The 27,678-nt window shown below is 42.6% G+C and overlaps 1 long non-coding RNA gene across 1 annotated transcript; it reads left to right on the forward strand.

Annotated features, from left to right (window-relative positions):
• The first annotated feature begins 1,566 nt into the window (after window positions 1-1,566).
• LOC308484963 lies at window positions 1,567-27,472 on the forward strand. Its single transcript, XR_013990241.1, has 3 exons — window positions 1,567-1,677; window positions 10,465-13,521; window positions 26,758-27,472. It is a non-coding gene; the product is annotated as an uncharacterized lncRNA (long non-coding RNA).
• The last annotated feature ends 206 nt before the right edge of the window (window positions 27,473-27,678 follow it).

The following is a 27,678-nucleotide window of genomic DNA, read 5'->3' on the forward strand; positions in this document are numbered from 1 at the left end:
TGCTTGCAAAGTGTGTACATTAGTCAAAACTGTAAACAAAAATGTGTTTATTTGGAGAAATAGGCAGAAAAATGCTAAGGCATTTTCATGAGAATTGCAAATAAAAAAAGCAAATTGCTGCATAAATTTAAATAACTGTATTTTATTTTGGAAAAATGAGAACCTGGGATAACTTAAATTGACAGATCGTTCCATCCCTAGTAAGTGCCCTGCATGAACAAAATAAATGTCCTAGTAAGGTAAAGGTAAAGGGACCCCTGACCATTAGGTCCAGTCGTGGCCGACTCTGGGGTTGTGGCGCTCATCTCACTTTATTGGCCGAGGGAGCCAGCGTACAGCTTCCGGGTCAGGTGGCCAGCATGACTAAGCTGCTTCTGGCGAACCAGAGCAGCACACGGAAACGCCATTTACCTTCCTGCCGGAGCGGTACCTATTTATCTACTTGCACTTTGACGTGCTTTTGAACTGCTAGGTTGACAGGAGCAGGGACCAAGCAACGGGAGCTCACCCCGTCGCGGGGATTCGAACTGCCAACCTTCTGATCGGCAAGTCCTAGGCTCTGTGGTTTAACCCACAGTGCCACCCGCATCCCTAAATGTCCTAGTAGAGGTCCCCAAATCTTCTGGGATGAGTTGGGATTCCATCTCAGCCACGCAGGGTTTTTCAGTAATAAGTCAACCCAAGGCAGAGCACATTTTCTCATAGGCTGAGGGCCTGTGCATGCATAGTGCAATACATCCTAATTGCATTTCTCCACCAAAACAGGGACCCAGAATGTGTGCCTAAATGGTTACATTATTCCCAAACTAGCTATGAAACTGGAATGTGATATGCATGTGGTCCAAACTGCTGTATAAGTTTTTTAAGTTGACATTTGCCAAGCAAAACATGGGTTATAAAATTTACTTTCATGCACTATAACACAGGACGAGCCAAGCATGTGAGATGAAATATCGGGGTGAGGGAATTCTGTTCCTGCTTCATTACACACTTGAACCGCCCTTGGATTTGAGGGAATTGCACAATTTAAACTTCATTTATTTGCTGTGTATCGTGGCAATGAAGGGTCCAAGATCTGGTGTTTAAGGGTGACAATTGCTTTCCTTCTCTGCATAAGTTTCATTTACTCGCTGTGATGGTGTCAGACTAGTACAAACAGGCCCATATTGTCTGAAGAAGCAGTTTTTATAAATAAGGAGCTTATTAGTTAAATGAATAAACCCAAGCAGAAGGACCATAAATGTATAATGAACGGATTGGCAATTTTCCTCTTTTCTTCCCCAAGCTTCTCTTTTCATAAATCTCTACGATCAAAGGAGCCTTTAGACACACAATAGCAACCAGTGCTAGCCGAGTGATAAAACAAGGGCATTATTAGTTGGGGCTACTAAAGACAAAAGATTGCAGCGAGAGACAGATTCCTTCCTGGGGGATGAAAATAATGGTCTCATAAATACATCTTCCAATGTTAGCCACCACTTTAAAACTTGCAAGTATAAATTGTTTTTCCCGGGAGTGCTCACCCAGACAAGAAGCTATTGACTCTTTTTTCCCCCTTTCCCCTAGCTAAGATTGAAATGCCACAAGTTACTCGGTTGTAGAGAGGAATTATTGAGAAGCTTGCAACTCCTGGAAAAATTGACAAGACAAGGCTATCGGTAATATAGCGAATGAACGGTGAGTTGCCCAAGCCTAGACAGGTTAAAAACTGCTTTCTCCATTTGCTGACTTTGTAATTGGTTTTTTGCCATTTTAAGCTATTGCTCAGACTTTCTGGCTCATGGTAATCTATAAAAAAAGATAAGGATTCTTCAGTGAAGCCACATTACAAAGGATTTATTAAAGGGTTTTCCTCTTGCTGTAATATCAATACTGTGCGGAGAGATGTGGCGGTATGCTTTCCATTAGTACAGAGAGGGTTATTGAGCATCCTGGAAGGCGTTCTTGGTTTGATCCCATTTGACAGTGCAGTAAGTTAAGCCCAGAAGGAAGGTCAGTGCTAACCTGCCATTTCCAAAGGTCATATGCTTGACCCCATTTTTATTCAGTTTTTTAAAACTGATTTTTGTTTGTTTTGGTAGCTATTTCATGGAACAGTCTAGCATAGGTGTCATGAGTGCCGGCGTGATTGCTCAAGAGCAAACGGCCAAAATCCCCGTTGGTCTTTTCAAGGCTTTATTATCTGTCCAAAACATTCACAATGCAGATCAACTCAATTCCATGTCTTCTCAGTACTTAAAACTTAGCAGAGATAATAAAATACTAATAATAAAACATAAGGATGATAATGATAAGATCCTAGGCGAGGAATCCGGGTGACGACACTGACGTCATTCAGATGGCAGCTCTCAGTCTCATTGCTCTCTCAAAAAATTTAGCAACCTTCTCTGTTGTCAAGCTGTTCTGGTCGGCTAGGAGTGAGAACAATTTGGCTTCACAAGAGCAGCCCGGGATGGCAGATAGGAGCGGCGTGATGGTCTCGTCCCTGAGATCTTTATATAGGGAACAAGACAGGAGAACGTGTGACACAGTCTCTACGTAGCCAGCTCCACAGGGGCAGAGCCGGTTCTCAAATGAATTTTTTTGATATCTACCTTCAAGAACAGCTGAGGGTAACATATTTAGTCTGGCCAGTGTAAAGGCCCGTCTGAGTTTTGGAATGGTTAAGGTAGACAAATAAGGTGCCCGAAAATCAAAGTGGGAGGGGGGCAGATAAGCGTACCAAGCACTAAATTTCTTAATATAAGCCAGATTATTCTGCTGCTCAATATCCTTCATGCGCTGGTCGATAATGGTTTTTGCCTTGGGGAGACCCATTTTCAGGAGATGCTGTGCTTGGAGGCCACATGTAAGTAGTTTTTGATGCACTAGTTTGGACCACCGACTTCTATGAGCATCTCGTGCTACTAGAGGTAGTAGTACGGATGGGTTTAAATTTAGGCGAAGCCAATAGTTGAATGTTCTTAACCAGGTTCGGGTTTTGACGGAGAATTCCATGTCTTCTCAGTCGCTAGCAGAATCTGGGAGTGGGCGGTCCTTAAACTTTCCCCAGCAGAGTAGTCTTTTGACCCCCATCCTACGCCTCCCCTCTCTGCGAGTGAACCGACTGCGCTTTGTTTTGTTTTGTTTTTTGTTTTTTGTTTTGTTTTTTTGACTACCCATTCCTCTTTAGTGGGTGTATTTTTATCTTTCCAGTGTTTTGCCACTATAACCCTTGCTGCTGACGTTGCATACATAAATAGCCTAGTTTTCTTTTTGGGAATGTTATCTGAAACCATTCCTAGTAAAAATTATTCCGGTTTCTTGCTAAATGTAGTTTTTATCAATCTCTTTATCTCTTCATAAATCATGTTCCAAAATCTTTGTATCTCTAGACAGGACCACCACATATGGTAGTATGTTCCTATCTTTTAAATAGCCTAGTTTTCTTTTTGGGAATGTTATCTGAAACCATTCCTAGTAAAAATTATTCCGGTTTCTTGCTAAATGTAGTTTTTATCAATCTCTTTATCTCTTCATAAATCATGTTCCAAAATCTTTGTATCTCTAGACAGGACCACCACATATGGTAGTATGTTCCTATCTGTTCCTTACATTGCCAGCACTTTGTTCATGCTCGGTGCTGTGGCTCCCCCTTGCATCCTCCGAGCCCTGCACCCCTTCCCGACTGGAGGCATGGCTTCCCTCCTCCGCGGAGGAAGTGCTGCTTCGCACGATCTTTGGAGGCTCCCTGTAACCCAACTGCCCTTCCACCTTTTGCCTCTGAGCTGATGGCAGTTCCCTGACAATAGGTTATGGGACTGTCAGGTACCAAAGATGGCCTTCTAAACTTGTAGTTGAATGCAGCTTAGATGTCATATTTGCTGGTTACCAAGACCTTCTGTTTTTGATGCCTACCTAGGACTACAAAAACAGGAAGTTGGCGTAACAAGCAGCTGGTAGGCCGCAGTACCATATGGCGGGCAGGCTGTGTTCTGCTTAGTGGGTCACAAGTTGTACCTAATTTCGCTAAATGGAATCTAGGGTCACTAAATACATATGAGGCATGAGTCAACCATCAGAAGTCAAGGACAGTGCAGTCCAGTGGTCAGAAGCACTCGACATGGGGCTACCTTTGAAGGTGTCCCGGAAACTACAACTAATCCAGAATGCGGCAGCTAGACTGGTGACTGGGAGTGGCCGCCGAGACCACATAACACCGGTCCTGAAAGACCTACATTGGCTCCCAGTACATTTCCGAGCATAATTCAAAGTGTTGCTGTTGACCTTTAAAGCCCTGAACGGCCTTGGTCCAGTATACCTGAAGGAGTGTCTCCACCCCCATCGTTCAGCCCAGACACTGAAGTCCAGCTCCGAGGGCCTTCTGATGGCTACCTCACTGCGAGAAGTGAGGTTGCAGGGAACCAGGCAGAGGGCCTTCTCGGTAGTGGCGCCCGCCCTGTGGAACATCCTCCCATGAGATGTCAAGGAAATAAGCAACTATTTGACTTTTAGAAGACATCTGAAGGCAGCCCTGTTCAGGGAAGTTTTTAATGGTTGATGCTTTATCGTGTTTTTAATATTATATTGGGAGCTGCCTAGAGTGGCTGGGAAACCCAGCCAGATGAGCGGGGTATAAATATATTATTATTATTATTATTATTATTATTATTATTATTATTATGTCAATGCACTGAAAGCTGGCATAAAGAACAAGAGTGTATACATGAACCAGCAGGTACAAATAATAATAATAATAATAATAATAATAATAATAATAAATCACTGTACCTCCACTGTCAGAGGCGGTATGCCTCTGAATGCCAGTTGCTGCGAATCACAAGTGGGGAAATTGCTGCTTTGCTCAGGTCCTGCTTTCAGGCTTGCCATACACATCTTGATGCCCACTATGAAAACAGGAACCTGGACTAGGTGGGCCATTGACCTGATTCAACAGCCTCTTCTTCTTGTTACAAAAGATAACAGAAGGTTTCAGACGTTCACCCTGGGTCTGTGTTGCTTTGGAGAACCAAGACACGGTGGAGACGTAGCTTTAAGAAATATGGTTTATGCACCTATTCATGCCTTCAGTCTGCATGGAGGGAGTCCCGATCTTACAGCATGGTCATTTCAAGAGGGGCTTCTCCCCCACAGCAATGCAGCCCTGGAGTCCAAGGCATCTTTCCCAGTCAGCCTTCAGCCAGCCTGCTCAAGATGGATCCCAGCTCCCCCTCCCCTGTTTCTTCTTCCCAGAACACCTTTCTAAAAAATATATCTCTTTTTGACTCACTTCAAACACCCCCCATCACTTTGGCAACATCTGGTTTGCATAAGCCAGCCCAGGGATTCCTCGTCTGACACAGTTCTGCAGCTTGTACTTTCATCCATATCCCAATTAATCAAAATCATAAAAAGGTAAAGGCAAAGGGACCCCTGACCATTAGGTCCAGTCGTGGCCGACTCTGGGGTTGCGGCGCTCATCTCGCTTTATTGGCCGAGGGAGCCGGCGTACAGCTTACGGGTCATGTGACCAGCATGACTAAGCCGCTTCTGGCGAACCAGAGCAGCGCACAGAAACGTTTACCTTCCTGCTGGAGCGGTACCTATTTATCTACTTGCACTTTTGACGTGCTTTTGAACTGCTAGGTTGGCAGGAGCAGGGACCGAGCAACGGGAGCTCACCCCGTTGCGGGGATTCGAACCGCCGACCTTCTGATTGGCAAGTCCTAGGCTCTGTAGTTAACCCACAGCGCCACCCGTGTCCCTAATCAAAATCCTACCATTTATTAATTTCTAGGGTTTGTAGGGGACCCCCCCCCCAATCTATAACATTATGTTCTTACTTCTGAGACTCCAGTTTCCACTCTAACATCAAGGCTTCAGATAAAGGGAGTGTTAATCTTTTCTTTGCATATTCCTTCTCACAAGAGCTCTTGAATTAAGGGCACTATAATTTAATTCCCATTTCAGAACCAGAGGTAGTATGCACAACTCAGTTGATTACTGAGCTGTTGATCGAATTTGGATAATTCATTACCTTCGGAGGCAGAAACAGCACTTAATTCTTCCATACTCTCTCATGCTATCCCCCCTCCCCCCAAGTCTGATGTGGAAGAAATAATCTCAGGAGCAAACGCTGAAGAAAGTGCACATTTAATCACCAGGTTTTCCACTGATGGTCCCAACTAGGGACCAAAATTATTATTTTGTACCTGGGCAAAATGTAATACAGTACGTATGTTGATTATCTGTGTGGGGATTTTATGATTTACTTTTATTCATCACTTACTGCATACAATGTCTCATAAAATAACTAGATCCTGCAGTTTTCTTTCAACTTCCTTTCTTGCATTTTCCTGAATTGGCAGACATTCCTGTGACATGGGAATCAGCTTGCATGAATTGATACTTGATGGACTGAGACTACCAAAACATTTAACATAAAATATCTCTGCCGACTGATAGCTTGTTCAGCATTCAAACAAGAGATCTTGAAAGGGTCCTGAAACCAAGCCTATCCCTAAACAATATCCAGTAAGCCAACACAGAATAGAGTTCAGGGAATTATCTTGCATCCACAAGGTTTTATAATGTTTTTCCTTTACCTATATGTTCATTAGGTGGCATCAACTAGGTACAGTGGTACCTCGGGTTACATATGTTTCAGGTTACATACGCTTCAGGTTACAGACTCCGCTAACCCAGAAATAGTACCTCAGGTTAAGAACTTTGCTTCAGGATGAGAACAGAAATCGTGTGGTGGCGGCGCGGCGGCAGCGGGAGGCCCCATTAGCTAAAGTGGTGCTTCAGGTTAAGAACGGACCTCCAGAACAAATTAAGTGTGTAACCAGAGGTACCACTGTACTGCCTGAATCACAAAGAAGACACAGTTGGTTCAGTAGGGATTATTGCCAGGTTAGAACAGCAGCCTAAGTAAGCAATAGCACAATCCTGTGCATGTTTACTCAGAAGTAAATGTGTACAAGGAAGCTTATTGACAGGTTAAATGTGCAGAGGATCTCAGTGAAAGTAAATAAATACATGTTCTTCCACATTTAAATCATGACGTAACTGTAAACATGCTTTATTTGTCACCCACACACATACTCGGTGGAATCTCTATTAGTTACAAAAGTGTTACTTTTTATTTGGGAAAAAATAGAAGAATTTCCACTACTGCTAGCACACAAAAAGCCAAGAGATCTTCAATTCAGATAGCAGACCCGTTATTAAATGCAACGCAGTTGTGATGAAGCAGGAAATGAATTCCCCCCTTTTCATCTGCCTGTCTGGCAATCCCGTTCTCATCTCCTGTGATATGTGAATGCTTTACACATTTTGAAGAATTGGTCTTCAAAAGACCCAGGTGCTTTGCTGCTATTTTTTCCTCCCCACCTCAGCCTTTCAGACAGAATCAAGGCTTGCTGGCAATTTAGTTTCATTGTGATCTGAAAGCTTGACACTCCAAACAGTAGAGGCTTAGCAGGAAAGATGACAGAACAGCTCATGTGGTTATCTTCAACTCCCAGCTAAAAGTCCTTGATGCATTCTAAATGATCTACAAACCATGCTGAATTTTTTTTAAGCAGGGCTTAGGAGAAAGACCTGTTCATGCCTACACCCACCCACCATGCACTCATTCCTGAATGCTGCTTTAACATAAATGATTTTTTAAAATGACAATAAAGGTAAAGGTAAAGGGACCCCTGACCATTAGGTCCAGTCGTGACCGACTCTGGGGTTGCGGCGCTCATCTCGTTTTATTGGCCGAGGGAGCCGGCGTACAGCTTCCGGGTCATGTGGCCAGCATGACTAAGCCACTTCTGGCGAACCAGAGCAGCACACGGAAACGTCGTTTACCTTCCCGCCGGAGTGGTACCTATTTATCTACTTGCATTTTGACGTGCTTTCGAACTGCTAGGTTGGCAGGGGCAGGGACTGAGCAACAGGAGCTCACCCCGTTGCAGGGATTTGAACCGCCGACCTTCTGATCGGCAAGTGCTAGGCTCTGTGGTTTAACCCACAGCGCCACCCGCGTCCCACAGCGCCACCCATGTCCCTTAAATGACAATAGGGTAAAGGTAAAGGTACCCCTGCCCGTCAGGGCCAGTCGTGTCCGACTCTAGGGTTGCGCGTTCATCTCGCTCAAGAGGCCGGGAGCCGGCGCTGTCCGAAGACACTTCTGGGTCACATGGCCAGCGTGACGAAGCTGCATCTGGCGAGCCAGCACCAGCGCCGCACACGGAAACGCCTTTACCTTCCTGCTATAAAGCGGTCCCTATTTATCTACTTGCACTTAGGGGTGCTTTCGAACTGCTAGGTTGACAGGAGCTGTGACCGAACGACGGGAGCTCACCCCATCGCGGGGATTCGAACCGACAACCTTACGATCAGCAAGTCCTAGGCACTGAGGTTTTACCCACAGTGCCACCCGCGTCCCATCCTAAATGACAATATTCCCCGCTAAATAGAAAAGTTGATTGTCATAAAATATCTGCTGTGGAGAATTGTACAGGAGAGACATGTTTTGTTGCAGCTGAGGCAGATGAATGTGTCCAGTTTTGCTGTTGCAAATGCACCATGGTGTTTCTTCTCTCTGTGCTCCTCCCAGCGGTCATGCCTCCTCTGGTCACTGCTATGTATACACAACCTGTCTCCAGACACTGCAGTTTCTTGCAAGGGATTCCTACAGGACAGGGCTGATGTTGCCAGCCTTCATGTCACGTTTGAGACATCTTTGTAACACAGAGTTGGTCTGCCAACAGGCCTGATGCCTGAAGCCAACTCCCTGTAAAACACTTCCTTGGGGATCCTGCCTTCTTGCAGTGTAGACGTCGCTGAGACGGCAGTACGAACATGCTGGGATTGTGAGCTTTAGAGAGCAAATATTTGTTTGAGACTCTGTCCTTCCTTGTGATGCCCAAAATCTTTCTGATGCAGTGCATCAGTGGCGATGGAACAGGTTGCTGGTTAATCAGGTCCTCCCTTAAAGAGGGCACATGTTGCGTTGAGACCTGGCAACCAAACCCTGTGTTGTGGGTGGGTTGATTGATTAGCCACAACACCCAGTTGGTAGGTCCCTTGATGCTAGGCTTAATCAGGCCAATAGGACGCAAGCTAAACGGATCAAGGGACCTATATATACCGATGTACATGACCCAGAGCTTCCTCTTTCGGTGCGTGCATTGGAACACCCGCCCACCTCTCCCCTATATTTAGGGCTTGTGCGCTTGACCTTGCCGTGTCGTCTGTCGTTGGGACAGGGGCACAGCAGGAATTTCCCCCACTTGGCTGATGCCATTTGGGTTTCGCCTGCCGCGTAGCAAATTGTCACAACTTGTAAGGTTGCGGATAGGCTCTGGTTCAGGTGGTAGGAATGGGAGAATGATCTCGCCATCCCTATGTGAAGGGTATTCCGTTAAAGGAATCCAGGGACTGTGAGGGGGTTGTGCCCATGCCTGAGTCTAGGGGACATTTGGGTGGTGGAGATAGTCTGTTCCCGGCTTTCCACTTATTCAGGTGTTCACCCTAGGCTGACCTATGCTGGTGCCCTGGGTCAGCGCTACCTGCAACGGTGCAGGGAGCTAGTCGAACCAGAACCTATGCAACCATTCACTTGCTGTAATCAATAAAGTTGTGGCCTAAATTCTGCCAAAAACCAAACCAAAATTTGAGTCTTGTCTGAATTTATTTAAGGGGGAAGATGAGAAGAGTTTGGATTTGATATCCCGCTTTATCGCTACTCGAAGGAGTCTCAAAGTGGCTAACATTCTCCTTTCCCTTCCTCCCCCACAACAAACACTCTGTGAGGTGAGTGGGGCTGAGAGACTTCAGAGAAGTGTGACCAGCCCAAGGTCACCCAGCAGCTGCATGTGGAGGAGCGGAGACGTGAACCCAGTTCCCCAGATTACGAGTCCACTGCTCTTAACCACTACACCACACTGGCTCCACTGGGGAGGTTTAAAGGTCTGAACACGCAATGGTGGAACCCAGGTAGACAAAATTGTCTACCATCTCAAGCGGGCTAGCGATGTAACAAAGATACAGCAACAATACACAATGACATAATTAAAATCAATCTGTGCTATTTGTTTACATACATTAATTATGTCATTCTATATTTCATTATTGTGGTATTGTTTTAACTGCATTGTAAACCACCCTGGGATGATAAATCAAATAAACCAAAATGTATCAGTAGGTTGAGAACACAAAATGAGCAGTAAGGGGCTTTGTTACTCCCCTCCCCCATTTGTTCCTGTAAAACATACAGGGAAACTGTCTTTAAATTATTACCCAAGGAACTAAGAAACATCAGTTACCTGACAGCAATAGCATTACTCTGCAGCTTGATTGAAATTTTACCATATCCTATGGGGATACTTTGAAATGGTTGCTTAAGGCAACTGATTCCTTGGTGTAAGTTTCACGTTATTTCCAAGTTTGATTTCCCTTCTGATTTCCCCTTTCATAACTTGCTTTCAGCATGAGCCTGAAGTTGCTGTGGAATATTGATACAATTGTTTTGGTCTTCCGTCATTGCTGCTATAAACAGGTGATTCATGTTTTCTTCTGCAAAGTTTTCTCTATGGGCTGCTGTTGAATTTCCACTGCATAGTTTCTTCAATCCTCCCCGTTTTCTTCGTTTAGATTAGCTCCGATGATATTGAAATGTTTATGGAACCAAATAAAACCCTCCCTTCTTCTTTCTAATGAACCTTTCAATTCTGAACTGAAAGTGAACAAGAAACCTTCAACACAGTCTCATCTTTCTTAAGAAACAAATAGACTATAATTCACTATTTTATGCTTCCATTCATCCAAACAAACAGCAGGGAACCTAATAAAAAAGAAAGAAATCTGGGTCATGAATACTGGAGGGATCTGTGAATTGCTTTTTATGTATGAAATATGTTTTGTCCTGGATAAGAACCATAGTGAATTATTGCAGTCAGAATCCAAAAAGCTACTTAGGTTCACTTAAGGGGCTTCTGTTAGTCTAGTGCAGGGGTAAGCAACCTAAGGCCCATGGGCCGGATGCGGCCCAACCGCCTTCTCAATCCGGCCTGCAGACGGTCCAGGAATCAGTGTGTTTTTACATGAGTAAAATGTGTCCTTTTATTTAAAATGCATCTCTGGGTTATTTGTGGAGCATAGGAATTCATTCTTTTTCCCCCCATCAAAATATAGTCCAGCCCACCACATGGTCTGAGGAACGGTGGACCGGCCCACAGCTGAAAAAGGTTGCTGACCCCTGGTCCAGTGCAATTAAAGCCCCATGCACACATTTTATTTTTAAGGTGACCTTCATGCCTGTTTACAACTGCTTTTGATACTTCCCTGGTGATTGCAAGGCTAAAACCCTTTTTGGACTAATTAAAATGTAGACGTTTGCTTGATAAGAGTCAGACCAGAAGTGCCTGTGGTCCAGCATCCTGTTTCAAACAATGGACAACCAGATGCCCCCAAAAAGCATACAAAGAGAGGGCATGAAGCCAAATATTTGGTATTCAGGGGTATGAGTGGACCTGACGACAAAATGTCACAATGTGAAGCACACTCTGTTCAGGTACAACCACTCCATTTTTCATTCCACCTGGCACCAGGCAGTCAAAATCTCATGGCTGCTGAATATGACGTCTCCTTTCCCCAAAACTAGACTTCCCACCCTGAAGACTTTTTTTTTTTTTTTTTGTAGTTGCGCAACCCGGGGTTTCCCCCTAAGTCTGCGAATACTCTTGTGTGTCAATGGTGCTGTTTTGGTTGCATAGGGACCAGCTTAATAGGCTCACCTCCTTCCCCAATAATTTATAGTACAGTGGTACCTCGGGTTGGGTGGCGCTGTGGGTTAAACCACAGACCCAAGGACTTGCTGATCAGAAGGTCGGCGGTTCAAATCCCCGCAACGGGGTGAGCTCCCATTGCTCGGTCCCTGCTCCTGCCAACCTAGCAGTTCGAAAGCACGTCAAAGTGCAAGTAGATAAATAGGTACCGCTCCGGCGGGAAAGTAAACGGCGTTTCCGTGCGCTGCTCTGGTTCGCCAGAAGCGGCTTAGTCATGCTGGCCACATGGCCTGGAAGCTGTACGCTGGCTCCCTCAGCCAATAAAGCAAGATGAGCGCCTCAACCCCAGAGTCAGTCACGACTGGACCTAATGGTCCTTTACCTTTACCTTTTACCTTGGGTTACATACGCTTCAGGTTACAGACTCCGCTAACCCAGAAATATTACCTCGGGTTAAGAACTTTGCTTCAGGATGAGAACAGAAATTGTGTTCCGGTGGCACGGCAGCAGCAGGAGGCCCCATTAGCTAAAGTGGTGCTTCAGATTAAGAACAGTTTCAGGTTAAGATCAGACCTCCAGAACGAATTAAGTTCTTAACCTGAGGTACCACTGTACTTCCCAAGGAGGGAATATACCAGGAAGATCCCAGCCTGGCTCATCCTCAGCAGCTAATGATGCATAGCAATCAAAACTGGTCCAGGAATGCTCTCTTCTGATCCTCAGAGAACATCTTCCAACCAACATAAAACCAAGTGTATCGTAAGTTTTTATCTATAAATGCAACCTTTAGTTATGAAGTTCCTGCTTTCAGAAAGGCAATGCACAAATGATCACACACACAAACACACAGAGGGAGAAACATCCAAACCTTTCTTCTCTGTGCTCTAAGGCAGTAAAACGCTCATGTCTGAGCTAGCTGCCAGCTTTAGGTCTGAGCTGTTTATTGCTGCTGCAGCAGATGATGGAATTCCTTAGTCTGTTTTTCTCTGATGCCTTCAGCGCTTACTTTTATTTCCCCACCAATCTGTTAAGGAAGGTTTCTTTTATTGGCAGGCAATCCTATGTTCAATCCATACTAGCATGTTTTGAAAAGACAGTGAGATGTGGATGTCTTTTTGATTTTCGTATGTATGTATGTATGTATGTATGTATGTATGTATTGAACGTTATTAATTCTGCCCTTCCTCCCAAAGGAGCCCAGGGTGGCAATTTCTCCAGAAACATATTTCTGTTCCTTGTTCATTGTTTGTCTCTGTGCCATATTCTGACAAAGGTGGGCTATGCGCTTGCAATTGTTCCATCATCTCAATATGTGTTGTCATCCCCATCCGTTGACATGGAACAACTTTAAGTGCCTGGTTAGCAGAATTGCTCAGCCTCGCAGGAATAAGGCTGTGTTCTGCTTCCACCAAATTCCTTCTTATTCTCCAAACGTGATCCCATGGAATCCTCTAATAACAAGAACACGTTTTTGGGCCCCTTGGGGACTCTCTACTCTTCCCATCACAAACTTTTGCTGAGCTCTCTATCACTATATTAGCAACATTAGTGACTACCCTGATTGGCCCATATGTTTGCGTGGCTCAAATAATCATGAACCCCTTGCCACACATTTCCAGGCTATCTGATTTGGTTCTCCCACAGTCTCCCTCTGTTTTCCTCCAAGATACAGGGGCAACCAGATAGGCTGAAGTGCTGAAGAAGTGTTTACTGGAAAGTAAAATGAATTCACCACTCCTGGCTACTTCACAATGGTAAGGTAAGCTCAAAACCCTCATTTAGAATTTTCTAAAGAAATTCTCATTTGTCCTTGGAACAAGGTATAAAAATGGAAGCATAAAAATGAAAGCCTCTGTCTCAGAGGAAGACAACTTTTGATAAACTGCAGACAGATTTTGGCCCAACGCTAGTTGAAGGAATGGTCATAAGGGAAACCTAGTAAATTCAAATCTCTATAGGTACAAAGATATTCCCTAATCACTGACTCGTTGAAACAAAACTGCTTTTCTCCTCGGGGTTGGGGTGAGCATAGAACCATTTGTTCACTACGAATATAGTGTGGCTTATAGAATTCCCCTTCACATCTCACATTTTTATTGATTGGACAATAAATAAATCACTTCTTACTACATTGTGTAATTCCTATCTGGACACATAAAGAAGATTATTCCCTTTAGGTTTCAAAACTCTGCATTGGCTCCAGCATTCAGTCAATGTGACATTTTGGAGAACAGCTGCTACCAAATATAAACCTGTCTCCGGTAATAATGCTGCTATAAAATGAAAAATTATATATAATCTGAACTCTTTCCACACTGCGGTAACTTTTATATGTTCCAAGACACATAAATATTATCCACCAAGTTTTACATTCCCTTTCCCATAGCTTCAGATTCCTGGAACTGCCTCAAAGCCTCCCCCCTCCCCCATTTGCTTACACTTCCTGGCATTGGCCTAGTACAACTGAGGGCCAGACTAAATGTAACACAGGAGATCCATGATTAGGTTTATCACATGATTAGGCCTTGGTCCTGTATACCTGAAGGAGCGTCTCCACCCCCATCGTTCAGCCCGGACACTGAGATCCAGCTCCGAGGGCCTTCTGGTGGTTCCCTCATTGCGAGAAGTGAGGCTGCAGGGAACCAGACAGAGGGCCTTCTCGGTAGTGGCGCCCGCCCTGGGGAACGCCCTCCCTTCAGGTTTTTATTCCAGCCAAGTTAACAGCTTGGTTTTTGCTTTTTGCACACATACACCCAAATGTCTGCAGTGTTTTTATTCCATCCGAGTTGGCAGAGTACCAAAAGACTTTCAGGGAATCCCAAGCTTCACTTGGAGGCCTTGGAGCCGACTCCTAGGAACCAAGGGCCCCAATAAAATATTGAGGGGGTGGGCCCCTGCAACGTTGATGGGCATTGCCATTCAAATGGGGGGGTGCCATGCCATGTGATTATGTGGCGCAGGGCTTACTTGCCCCCCCCCATTTTATTCAAGTTGGCACCCCTGTTTGGATGGTCTTGTAGAAATTCCAGCTCAGCATGGACAGGGTCCAGAATGAGATATCCCAAATCTGGTTCATAAGCCACTTCATACTCCTAGCAGATACACACTTTCTAATGCAAAAGGCAAAAGACCTTTACTCTAAAAATTAAATGTTCATTTTATCTGATTCAGTGCAGCTGCTCATCTTCATTTCCAGCAGACTACTGCCAGCTCCATAAATAGAAAAATATGCATTCAGCTCCCATTAGCACCAATGGGACGTATATGGTTATAAATCCTCATTAAAAAAAAAAGAAATATATCCCTTAACAACTCTACCACTCCAACTTGCATCCTTACAGTTGCAATACGCCATCTGTGCTGGCATCCAGGAATCAGTCATATAGGAGAAAGTTATTTTTCCCCACTCGCACTTTCCCCCGTGATAGCAGTAAGTTAAAAAATAATTGATATCCCATAAAACGCAGCAAATGAAGAGAGCATTGCAACCATAAATGCACCAAAGAGATAAATTCATTCTGATCATTAATAATCTGAGAACATTAAAAGAAAAACAAAATGTAAACGCAAAAGAAAAGTCAGTCTCTCATTGCATTATTACACTTTCCCCAAAACCACGAGCACTAAGACAATCTAGGGGCACACAGCACTTTGGTTTTCTTTGGACTGAGAGGTCACTTAAGGTGCTTTCAGCTTACTTACAAATATTCAGCTTAAACAGAGGTGGAGGTGGACACCTTCAACATCCCAAGAGCTTAAATACTGTGCCCTACTTCAGATTTCCTGCACTCGGGACGGGGTGGGATGGGTGGTCATTAGACTGATTCTTACTGTGATAGGAATTCTGAGGTCTTAGATATATGGTAATGTTCATAAGTGTACCAACCAAGCACATACATAGATCAGCACAGGAAGACCAACCTGAAACCATTTTGATTCCCAAACTGACCAAATGTTTTCCCTGCATGGAGGGGAGGGGGTCAGGGAGCCTTCCCATTGTCTCAGGAATTGAGTAATCAGCATTTTAATGGGTGACAGACTATCAGGAAAGACGATCAGATAACTTGGCAAATAGGAAAAACAACATTCAAATTTCTGTTTTAGACCGCCTTTTCTGTGATGTAGGTATGATGTATCTGGGGGGGTGGTCTTAGGTTATACCCCTTCTGTGATGTATGTATGATGTATGGAGGGGTGGTGTTGAGCTCCAGGGCAGAGAATTTAAAATGTCTATATAAGGCCATACACAGTGGAAGTGAGGAACAGGTTTAAGGATTTAGATTTGGTAGACAGAGTACCCAAAGAACTATGGATGGAGGCTCGTAATATTATACAGGAGGCAGCAACGAAAACCATCCCAATGAAAAGGAAATGCAAAAAAGCAAAGTGGCTGTCCAACGAGGCCTTACAAATAGCAGGGGAGAGAAGGCAAGCAAAATGCAAGGGAAATAGTGAAAGATACAGGAAATTGAACGCAGATTTCCAAAGAATAGCAAGGAGAGACAAGAAGGCCTTCTTAAACGAGCAATGCAAAGAAATAGAGGAAAACAATAGAATGGGAAAAACCAGAGATCTGTTCAAGAAAATTGGAGATATGAAAGGAACATTTCGTACGAAGATTACCATAATAAAGGACAAAAGTGGTAAGGACCTAACAGAAGCAGAAGACATCAAGAAGAGGTGGCAAGAATACACAGAGGAATTATACCAGAAAGATATGGATGTCTCATACACCCCAAGTAGTATGGTTGCTGACCTTGAGCCAGACATCCTGGAGAGTGAAGTCAAATGGGCCTTAGAAAGCACTGCTAACAACTGCTAACAGGCCAGTGGAAGTGATGATATACCAGCTGAAATATTTAAAATTTTAAAAGATGATGCTGTTAAAGTGCTACACTCAATATGCCAGCAAATTTGGAAAACTCAGCAGTGGCCAGAGGATTGGAGAAGATCAGTCTACATCCCAATTCCAAAGAAGGGCAGTGCCAAAGAATGCTCCAACTACCACACAATTGCACTCATTTCACACGCTAGCAAGGTTATGCTTAAAATTCTGCAAGGCAGGCTTAAACAGTATGCGGACCGAGAACTCCCAGAAGTGCAAGCTGGATTTCGAAGGGGCAGAGGAACCAGAGACCAAACTGCAAACATGCGCTGCATTATGGAGAAAGCTAGAGAGTTCCAGAAAGACATCTACTTCTGCTTCATTGACTATGCAAAATCCTTTGACTGTGTCGACCACAGCAAACTATGGCAAGTTCTTAAAGAAATGGGAGTGCCGGATCACCTCATCTGTCTCCTGAGAAATCTCTATGTGGGAGACTTCCGGGGTGGCGCCACCGGCAATGGCGGACTCCCTCTGAACTGGGGGACTAGCTCCGCGGAAAACGGGTCTTCTCCACTACGGCGAAGCGGGGACCCTCTTAAAAATCACAGGCGGATGAAGCCTGTGACCATGGGACTCGGCAGGCACCATTAGCGCCCCCCAACCCGCTAAGGAACCCACTAACGGGCTCCGAAGTGAAGAGGGGGAAGTGGCACGGTGCTGTGAGTCAACTGCTATTTCCGTGGAGCGAAGCCGCATAGCCGTTGCCGGAGAGCGCTGCCTTTTTCCTGGGACAATTTGGACTTTAAAATAAGCACCCGTGAGTACTTAGACTTTGAACAATTGGACATCAAATAAGGACTTGCGAGCAGGAAAGAATTGGACTTTAAAAATTTACTCTAATTTGGTACGGAGCGGGAAGGTCTAAACAGGAAGTCAACCTTCCGTTCTTTTGTAAACAGAATAAAGCAAAGACAATTGAAACTAGAGCTCAGAAAATCGTTTTTAAAAGATTGGATTTCACCATTTAAAATTGTGGAACCCCCCTTCGACAGCAGGAGAAGGGGGGGATCTTTTTGGACTGTTTAAAGTGACTTTAAAGTGAAGTAACTTTCCTCCGTCCTGATCCTGGAGCGGGGTGTCAGGACTGACATTTGAAGTTCATTGACCAAAGACAAGTGTCGTTGACAGATAGCTAAAAGAAGAGAAATCTAGTGATTCCACTGTTCCCTTTCGCATTTTAAAGGAATATATACGGACAAAGTATCTTAAAAAAGGAAACTTTGTTGCAAGAACAAATAGAAGTCTTCCCCCTAGGGGGAGTCTGTGAAATTGCAACTGTGAAACTGTAACTAACTCCAGGGAGCCGGCAGCGGTTACAGATTACAACCGTGGGAACAGGCATCTGACCTTGAAGGACAATGTATTCAGAAGCCTTGTTGTGTGCTCTCTATAAAACAAATGCCCTACTAGAACAATTACACGAGAAGGTGAATTGGATGGCGACTTCGACTAGAAATTTGGAACAGGCAGTGGGAAATTTTGAACAGACAGTGGGAAAATATGTGGAGCCCACTCAGGAATTAAATCAGGAGAGTGTCTTGACAGAACAGGAGTTTTTGACATTAAATCAGGAGTGTGTTTTGACAGAACAGGCCCAACAGGAATATGACTTTTCGGATTTGACAAATGAACTTGGAAAAAGCCAGATTTGGAAAGGAAAAGTCTGGCTTGGTTTGGAAATGGGGGGCTGGATTGACCCCCCTATGCTGGGACGTTTGGACTTTTCAAATATGGCAACGGGCCGTGAGATGTTTGGGACTGTGGGGGCTCTCAATTTTGGAGGGTCTTTGAAACATACTTTTAAATACTACATGGTATTTAGTGTTGAACATGGAAAAGGGGCTGATTTGTCGAGAAGGGCTAAAAACATCGTCAAGCTGGAGTTACCACGAGCAGGAGACAAGGGAAAATACAGTTACAAATATGAAGAAGAGCCGCGGAAGGGACAGGGAAGAGACTTGAGGGCCTCGGATATAAGGTTGCCAGGTTAATGGGCTAGATTGATGGGAATAAGGACTGACAAAACCCGGAACCAGGAGGAAGGGACGCTGGATGAAGAGTGGATCTGTTTGTACCCCTTTTTTCTACCATTAGAACTGCTTTATAAAAGTGATGAATGATAGAAAAATGTTGGAATGAAATTACTTGGCTTTAGCAAAGATGTTTAAAGAATTATGAAAGAATATTATGGTTATGAGAAGTTGGTAAGGATAAGATTTAAGCTTTAAGTTTTAAGGTTTATTTTATTATAGAAAGATAAGATCAAAATAGTTTAGGGTAATGCAAGGATAGAATTTTATGAAACATGGAAAGGATTTGCTGGGATAATTAATAACTAGGATACAAAGAAAGGGAGGAGGAGGAGGTCTAAGAAAGAAGGCAAGGACAGTTAAGGACTTGAAAATAATGAATTTGTTTTTAAATGTTTTTAAAGGTTTGTGATTTTTGTATTTTCCTTTTTTTCTGTTATTTTTTCTTATTTTGAATTTTCTCTCATATGGTGGGAAGGGTTTGTTTTTTGTTCTTTTCTTTTATTTTCCTTTCCTACTTTGTCAACTATTTTTATTGTTTGTACTTTCTTCGATTTCTATTTTATTTTTTATTTTTTGTAACATTTTGAAAATTTCAATAAATATCTTTTTTTTAAAAAAGAGAAATCTCTATGTGGGACAAGAAGCTACAGTTAGAACTGGATATGGAACAACTGATTGGTTCAAAATTGGGAAAGGAGTACGACAAGGCTGTATATTGTCTCCCTGCCTATTTAACTTATATGAAGAATTCATCATGCGAAAGGCTGGGCTGGATGAATCCCAAGCCGGAATTAAGATTGCCGGAAGAAATATCAACAACCTCAGATATGCAGATGACACAACCTTGATGGCAGAAAGTGAGGAGGAATTAAAGAACCTTTTAATGAGGGTGAAAGAGGAGAGCACAAAATATGGTCTGAAGCTCAACATCAAAAAAACAAAGATCACGGCCACTGGTCCCATCACCTCCTGGCAAATAGAAGGGGAAGAAATGGAGGCAGTAAGAGATTTTACTTTCTTGGGCTCCATGATCACTGCAGATGGTGACAGCAGTCACGAAATTAAAAGACGCCTGCTTCTTGGGGAAAAAGCAATGACAAACCTGGACAGCATCTTAAAAAGCAGAGACATCACCTTGCCGACATATAGTAAAAGCTATGGTTTTCCCAGTAGTGATGTATGGAAGTGAGAGCTGGACCATAAAGAAGGCTGCTCGCCGAAGAATCGACGCTTTTGAATTATGGTGCTGGAGGAGACTCTTGAGAGCCCCATGGACTGCAAGAAGATCAAACCTATCCACTCTTAAGGAAATCAGCCCTGAGTGCTCATTGGAAGGACAGATCGTGAAGCTGAGGTTCCAGTACTTTGGCCACCTCATGAGAAGAGAAGACTCCCTGGAAAAGACCCTGATGTTGGGAAATATGGAGGGCACAAGGAGAAGGGGACGACAGAGGACGAGATGGTTGGACAGTATTCTCGAAACTACCAGCATGAGTTTGACCAAACTGCGGGAGGCAGTGGAAGACAGGAGTGCCTGTCGTGCTCTGGTCCATGGGGTCACAAAGAGTTGGACACGACTAAACAACTAAACAACAACAACATATAAGGCCTTGCGCGCCATTGCTCTGGGTTCCTCCCTCCTTCGTGTGGTGAGTGAGGACCCTGTTGCAACAGATCAATAAAGATCAGGCTTACTAGCTGCTTTGCTTCTGAATATTCTCTGGTTGGCCTCTGTTACTTTCTCCTACCAATTTGGAACCTATATAAGGACTCTTTATGGGCTCTTGGATACCCCATAAGTGAAAAGGGCAGATTTTGTTTACAACATTGCTATGATATAGGATGCTCATATATAGGCTGAATCACTGTTCTAAGATTGATTCCAGGTGGGACTTTATATTAAGAATGCATTGTTTGTACCTTGTTTTTCAGTGTGTGTGATAGGCATCTTAGGTTCCACACATTTCATTCTTTCAGACATGGATATTCATTGCTATGCAGTCATTTGCCATCCACAACAGTTTGGAGCTTGATGGAATAAATCTGGACTATGTTTTTTGTCCCTCTCCTCACTCACTCTTGCTTCATCCTTCATTACCCTTTTCTGGACACGTGGTATTTCTTTACACATGTGTGTGGACAGATTTCCACCAGAAGTGCACAAGCAAATGTTACCGGCCCTTAGTTATGCTGTTTTTCCACAGGCAAAATGGAGGCTTGTGCATTTCGGGTAGAATAGGAACAATATACATTTTAATTTAATTTTGTTTTGTTTTATTAAATACTGTACTGAGGTCTTGCACAAGAATGTTATTTGGCTGTACTGATCTGCTATTTGATCTGTTGGGCCAGATCCAGTGGCAATGATCCAGAAAACTATGAATGCCACATAGGTCCTCATAACTGTTAATGGAACAACCATGTATTCTACCCTCTCCAAAACCTTCAGCAGCAACAAAATACCAAAATTATGATAAGTCTTGTGCAAGACCTCTGTATTATTATTAATTCTGGTGTATGGACTGTGGTTACAGTCTCTGAGGTAATCTCCCACATTTACCATGTTGAAATCCTGAGATACAGGCATGGCCCAACTTGGCCCTCCAGCTGTTTTGGGACTAAAACTCCCATCATCCCTAGCTAACAGGACCAGTGGTCAGGGATGATGGGAATTGTAGTCCCAAAACAGCTGGAGGGCCAAGTTTGGCCATGGCTCCTCTGAGGAGGTTGTTCAGGTGCCCCTTCAGCATGCAGCAATCCGTGAAAATAGGCATTTCATTTGGCTTTGTGGGCTGGCAGAAACAAAACAAGTTGTGCTCAGAGAAGGAAGAAACAGAAGTAGGTTGTGGCAGATAATATCACTAAAACTTCATCACACATGTGAGAAAGCACTCACCATACATGTGTGTGTGTGTGTGTGTGTGTATAGATATAGATAGATGATAGATAGATAGATAGATAGATAGATAGATAGATAGGGATGCAGGTGGCGCTGTGGGTTAAACCACAGAGCCTAGGACTTACCAATCAGAAGGTCGGCGGTTCTCTGGTTCGCCAGAAGTGGCTTAGTCATGCTGGCCACATGACCCAGAAGCTGTACGCCAGCTCCCTCAGCCAATAAAGCGAGATGAGCGCCGCAACCCCAGAGTCAGTCACGACTGGACCCAATGGTCAGGGGTCCCTTTACCTTAGATAGATAGATAGATAGATAGATAGATAGGGATGCGGGTGGCACTGTGGGTTAAACCACAGAGCCTAGGACTTGCTGATCAGAAGGTCGGCGGTTCGAATCCCCATGACGGGGTGAACTCCTGTTGCTCGGTCCCTGCACCTGCCAATCTAGCAGTTCAAAAGCACGTCACAGTGCAAGCAGATAAATAGGTACCGCTTTGGCGGGAAGGTAAACGGCGTTTCTGTGCGCTGCTCTGGTTAGCCCGAAGCGGCTTAGTCATGCTGGCCACATAACCCGGAAGCTGTACGCCGGCTCCCTCGGCCAATAAAGCGAGATGAGCGCTGCAACCCCAGAGTCGTCCGCGACTGGACCTAATGGTCAGGGGTCCCTTTACCTTTATATATATATATATATATATATATATATATATATATATATACACAGTGGTACCTCGGGTTAAGTACTTAATTCCTTCCGGAGGTCCATTCTTAACCTGAAACTGTTCTTAACCTGAAGCACCACTTTACCTAATGGGGCCTCCTGCTGCTGCCGCATCGCTGCAGCACGATTTCTGTTCTCATCCTGAAGCAAAGTTCTTAACCCGAGGTACTATTTCTGGATTAGCAAAGTCTGTAACCTAAAGCGTATGTAACCTGAAGCGTATGTAACCCGAGGTACCACTGTATATATATTTCATTAATCCACATCAGTGGTGACTGCAGAGATATAATAAGCTACTTTTACTTGCTGGATTTTCCATGGTAAGAAAAAATATATATTTAAGCGGGGAGGAAAGTACAGGCTGGCATTTTTATGGTCATGATGTTGCATAGACACTCCAAAAATAAACCTCCATTTGGAAGCACCCCAATCCCACAGATTCAAAGCCTTGTGTCAGCTCAAATAACTTTAATTGTTAGTTATTGTACATTCAACTTCTTTAAAAGCTTCTTACATTGTCTTGATAATAGACGTGTGTTTTCATTTACTGAGCTGCAGATGATTTTAAAAAGGTAAACATTTGCCAATTATAGTATATGACAGCTCCATTAAAAGCCATGTAGCAATGCTCAAACATATAACTGGGACTGAAAAATATCCTAGAAATAGTCTACAATGACAAGGATTTAGATAAATGTATTCAAATATTGTATTCAGAATTAAATTAGTACAGAAATAAAATCCAGAGAGGTTTAAAATGGGCTTTGAAAAAATGCTTTCATTGCCAGTTACTATGTTTAAATATTTGTACAATGTGATATATTCAGTGTAGCACATTTATTCTCTGTATGCAGGCAGATTGCTATGAGCCATCATAACCAAAGGCAACAACCCAGAAATAGATGCTTGCAAAGAAAAATATAATAAAAAACATACAAAATCACATTTCATAGCTTACATAATGTACGTCAACCAAGAACCTACAAGAATAACCACTGCTGCATCAATCAACAATATCGCAACATGAAACTACTTTGAGATTATTCTAAATCAAATTTCTACCTAGCCTGGAAAGTCACATATCCTTAAAACCCAGCAGTTTCTAATATGACGAGCCATTTTCAAATCCACCTACAAAACCATCAAATGAATAAATACATATTGTACTTTAAGTAAAGTGCTAAGAATCCGTCATACATTATCTCAGTTATTTCCAGACTGGTAGCCAAGGTGTGTGTTGCAGCAAAAAGAACAAAGTGTTGTTGTCTTGTGGCTCCTTTAAGAAATTTATTATGGGGAAAGCGTTGGTGGACTTCCTTATCTGGCAAAGTGGACTCTATAGTCAACAAAAGTTCATGCCAGAAGACAGGAAGAGTAAGGCTCTTTGTTCTCTCGGTAACATTTACATTAAAAAGCTATGACTGCAGGCAGAGTTGTCTCTACACTTATCACACACATCATTTAATGGCAGCCTATGGCACCGATCGAAATGCAGTTGTGTGCATTAACATGTTGCTAAGAATGATACACATACAGAGAGTTGACCTTGTAGTACAAAGAAAGGTCATCTTAGATGTCTTATGTCTGTACGTTAGTATTTGATCTGTACACATGGATCCTATTTCAACAAAATAAAGAGCCCCAACATGTGTAGAGCAACTGTTGGCTAAGGACCATTGTATTTGGTTCAGGAGTTTTATATTAGGCATTTACTTACTTCTGTAATTGGAAGAGACAATAGTTAATGTATTGCATACATATTTATTATTTTATTTATAATAAAGATTTTTGAACTATTAAGTGCTTTTAAATAAATAAAATCCTCATATACTACAATTTCATTTTTAAAAATGTCAAAGTGGTTTGCAACAATTACCTATACCTAAACCATGCTGAGATAATCTTATTTCCTAGATTTTCAATATTAGCTGGTTGCGGGGGGAGAAAGGACCCTCATTCTGAAAAATGCAGTGCAATTAAATATTTACCTTTTAGAAAGACTTGCTATAAAATTACTCTAACTAATGAATATTTAAGTTTGACTTAACTTACATACTCTCAATAGCTTTAATTAACCCAGAAAGCTCTCTTCAGTACCGTTCTTCTAAAACCAATTAAATATTGAACATACACTGTCAAAGTGAAGCAATGTTACTGAACTCAGAACCACACAGAAAAGTGGCCTTTTCATCCCCATTTAAGCAAAAGCAAGAGTATAGTGGAGCCAGTTAATGTGTTTACTAAATAAAATTATTTATCAACTTGATAATTTATTTTTGCATTTAAAACACCGTATTTCAAAAGCACCAGTTTTCTAACCAAAAGGATACAACGTTCAGCAAAGTTTGTGACAATTTAACGACACAAATACTTGACATAATTACCCGATCATTTACATCACATGCACACTAACCCATGCAAAAGTGTCTGCTTCAAATCTGTTCTGTGCCGCACCAGCACTATGGAGCACTGGATCAGTTATTTTTATGGTGCAGTCTGTTCATACAGATAAGAAATGTAATTAGATTATGGATATGAAGCATCTGCCTATAAAAATCATGAAGACCCATCAGGATCTGTGATTCAAAACTTTTATTTTTGTGCTGTAAAGCATTGTAATTTTATTGTTTAAATGATTGATACATTTTAGACTGGACAATGGAATTTTGATGCCTTACACACACACACACACACACACACACACACAGGTTCAGGTATTGGATCTAAATTTCTGGACCGGAAAGGCTCCACAGAGGCCTGCACTATTTTACAGAGGACATGGATTGGGTGTAGTAAATAAAAAAGGGATCCTCTGGAACTCATATGAGTTTTACAAGAGATAAATTCCAAACAGGCATCAAGTTACAAGCACATTTGTTTTGATGGACTGAACTGTAAAAGGTGCACTTTCAATGTTTTCTGATGCAATAGCTGGCTGGACCCTCATGATTTTTTTCTCATGATTTTTATGTAGGATGCTATCCAAAGCTAAGGTCAATGCACACAGAACGTACCATAAAAATCACATTTCTGGCACTTGATGACGCTGTCATAGTCCATACACACGACTCGTCATCTGGATTTTTATATGGAGTGTCTCAAAAACCACAAATAACTTACAGAGATCATATTGATATCCACAGACTGTGAAATAATTGATGATAGTGCTTGTTGGCACTATCATGAGGCAAAACCATACATCTGGAGCGTGGATCCTGTGGATTTTTGCAATGATGCTATACATATCAGTGTCAACCGATTGTGTCTATATTCACAGATCATACTACTGTATTAAAATCATGGATCCAGTGTTTCACAGCACCTATGATGCAAAGCTATTGATACAAGACAACTTTGACCACATCTGTACTTTTGTACTACAATTTAGAATCACAGATCTGGGGTTTCAAAGTGTCACTAGAGGGGAAAAAAACCCAAGAAATGGATGCTCTGGATATTCACATGGGATGCCATCAAAACCACTATCAAAGCACAGATCACCTGTGTTGTCATATTGTACCATATATATATATATATATATATATCAGTCATGGATTCATGCTTTAGGGCGACGAAGCACCAAATCCATTATTTTACTATGCATTTTGTGGCCATGGACATACGCTTGTAATTTGGTTTGTTTTGGTGGGATGCTGTGTAAAAAAAGATCCACAGTGGATCCATGTTTTGTGCCATGGCAGTGCCGTGAAGAGCAAGATTTGTGGTTTATAAAGTTCTGTGGGTATGGATGCGGCATGTGCTTTGGCACAGATTATGGGGAGCATATGTGTAAAATTAATAAGGATCCATGTCTTGGTTCCTTCTTTTTGCATCATGGCAGTGCCAGAAAGCACTGGCTCCACCATAGCCACAAATGTTCTCTTTCATAACGTTGTAATTTAAAAGCTGAAGTAATTTGTTATATTTAGAAAAATTATTATCCTACTTCAACCTTATGGTAAGCTAAGCATACAACTAGACTTTCATGAATAGATCCATTAGAAGTAAACAAAATTAGTCTTCTATGCACATCAGTTTACAAAATGGAAACTTTGATAGTGGTTGGAGGAATGGTATCTTTTTTTGGGGGGGGGGATCATGCAAATTCAGATGAATCTATTTTAATTCTACTGGATTTTACTTTTGACCAGACTCCATGATGTGTAAAGTTCAGTCTGTAAAGACAGATGCAATGTGTGTTTTGACACTGTTTTGGGGAACGATCCCATATTGAAAACAATCAGGATCTATTAGGCCCCATGGTCTGATCCATGTTTTTCACTATGGCAGCAGCAAATGGCAGTGTATTAATTATTTGTAAGGGTCATTCCCTTGGGGGTAGATTTTAGCTGTGGTTCGATATGGAGGAGGGGTGGAATTCTCTCTCTTTTTTTTAATAAGCATATTGAAGAGGATCCGGTTTTGATGTTCTGCATGCTTCTTTTTACCACTTTCAACCAGGAAATCCAGACCCACAATCTGAAGTGTACTGAGGCAGACAGAGAGAGAGAAGGCTGATTGTTCTGCACATGCTCAGGGGCACCTTTGTCATTAATCAGAGATTGTGATACAGATTGAGTAGAGGCTTTGAAAATGGTTCTCGGGACCAAGCCTTTCAGCAAATGTAAATAATAATAACAACAACAACAATAACTGTAATAATGTAATAAATAAATAAATAAAATTAAAAATAAACTTTGGCTGATTAATGTTTTATGACCTTTTGGGAATTATAGGGTCAGAACTACCGAAACTGTATACTGTAGCTTATTCATGTATGCAGCTACAGCAACAAAAATGTTACTTGCTCAAAAATGGAAAGTCCCAGCAAAGGAAGAATGGATACAAAAACTGATGGAATATGCAGAAATGGTGAAACTTCCCGGAAGAATAAGAAATCAAGATAAGAAACTTTTTTAAAAAGAATGGAAATTGTTTGTTGAATATTTACAGATGGAATTGTAAACAGATAAGAACGTTGGCGGGATTATTGTAATAACCTGCAGTTTTATAAGTATATATTTAAAAAAGATGAATAAATGAGCAAGTTAATTTGGATAATTAGAAGATATTAAAAATAAACTTAAGGAACCGCAGAAAGAGGAGGAAGTCAAGTTTTGAAATGTTAAAATGATTGTAAAATGAGTGGGTTTGTTTTGTCCATATTTTTATGACGTGTTTTAATGCAGGGAGGCGCTCAATGGCGCACAAATTTAATTAATAAATAAAACAAAAAAATAACCCTAGCGGCTCCTTCCCTCAGGCGGTGACAGAAAGCGGCCAGGCTCCTGCTTTGCATAAACCCGCCCTCCGGGCCATCCCATCTCCCGCCTCAGCCGCCTCTTCTTCCTCGGAGCTCGCGGAAGTAAACGCTCCGCTTCT

The sequence above is a fragment of the Podarcis pityusensis genome, assembly GCF_964106645.2.
Source record: "Podarcis pityusensis genome assembly, chromosome: 9".
NCBI classification, from domain to species: domain Eukaryota; kingdom Metazoa; phylum Chordata; class Lepidosauria; order Squamata; family Lacertidae; genus Podarcis; species Podarcis pityusensis.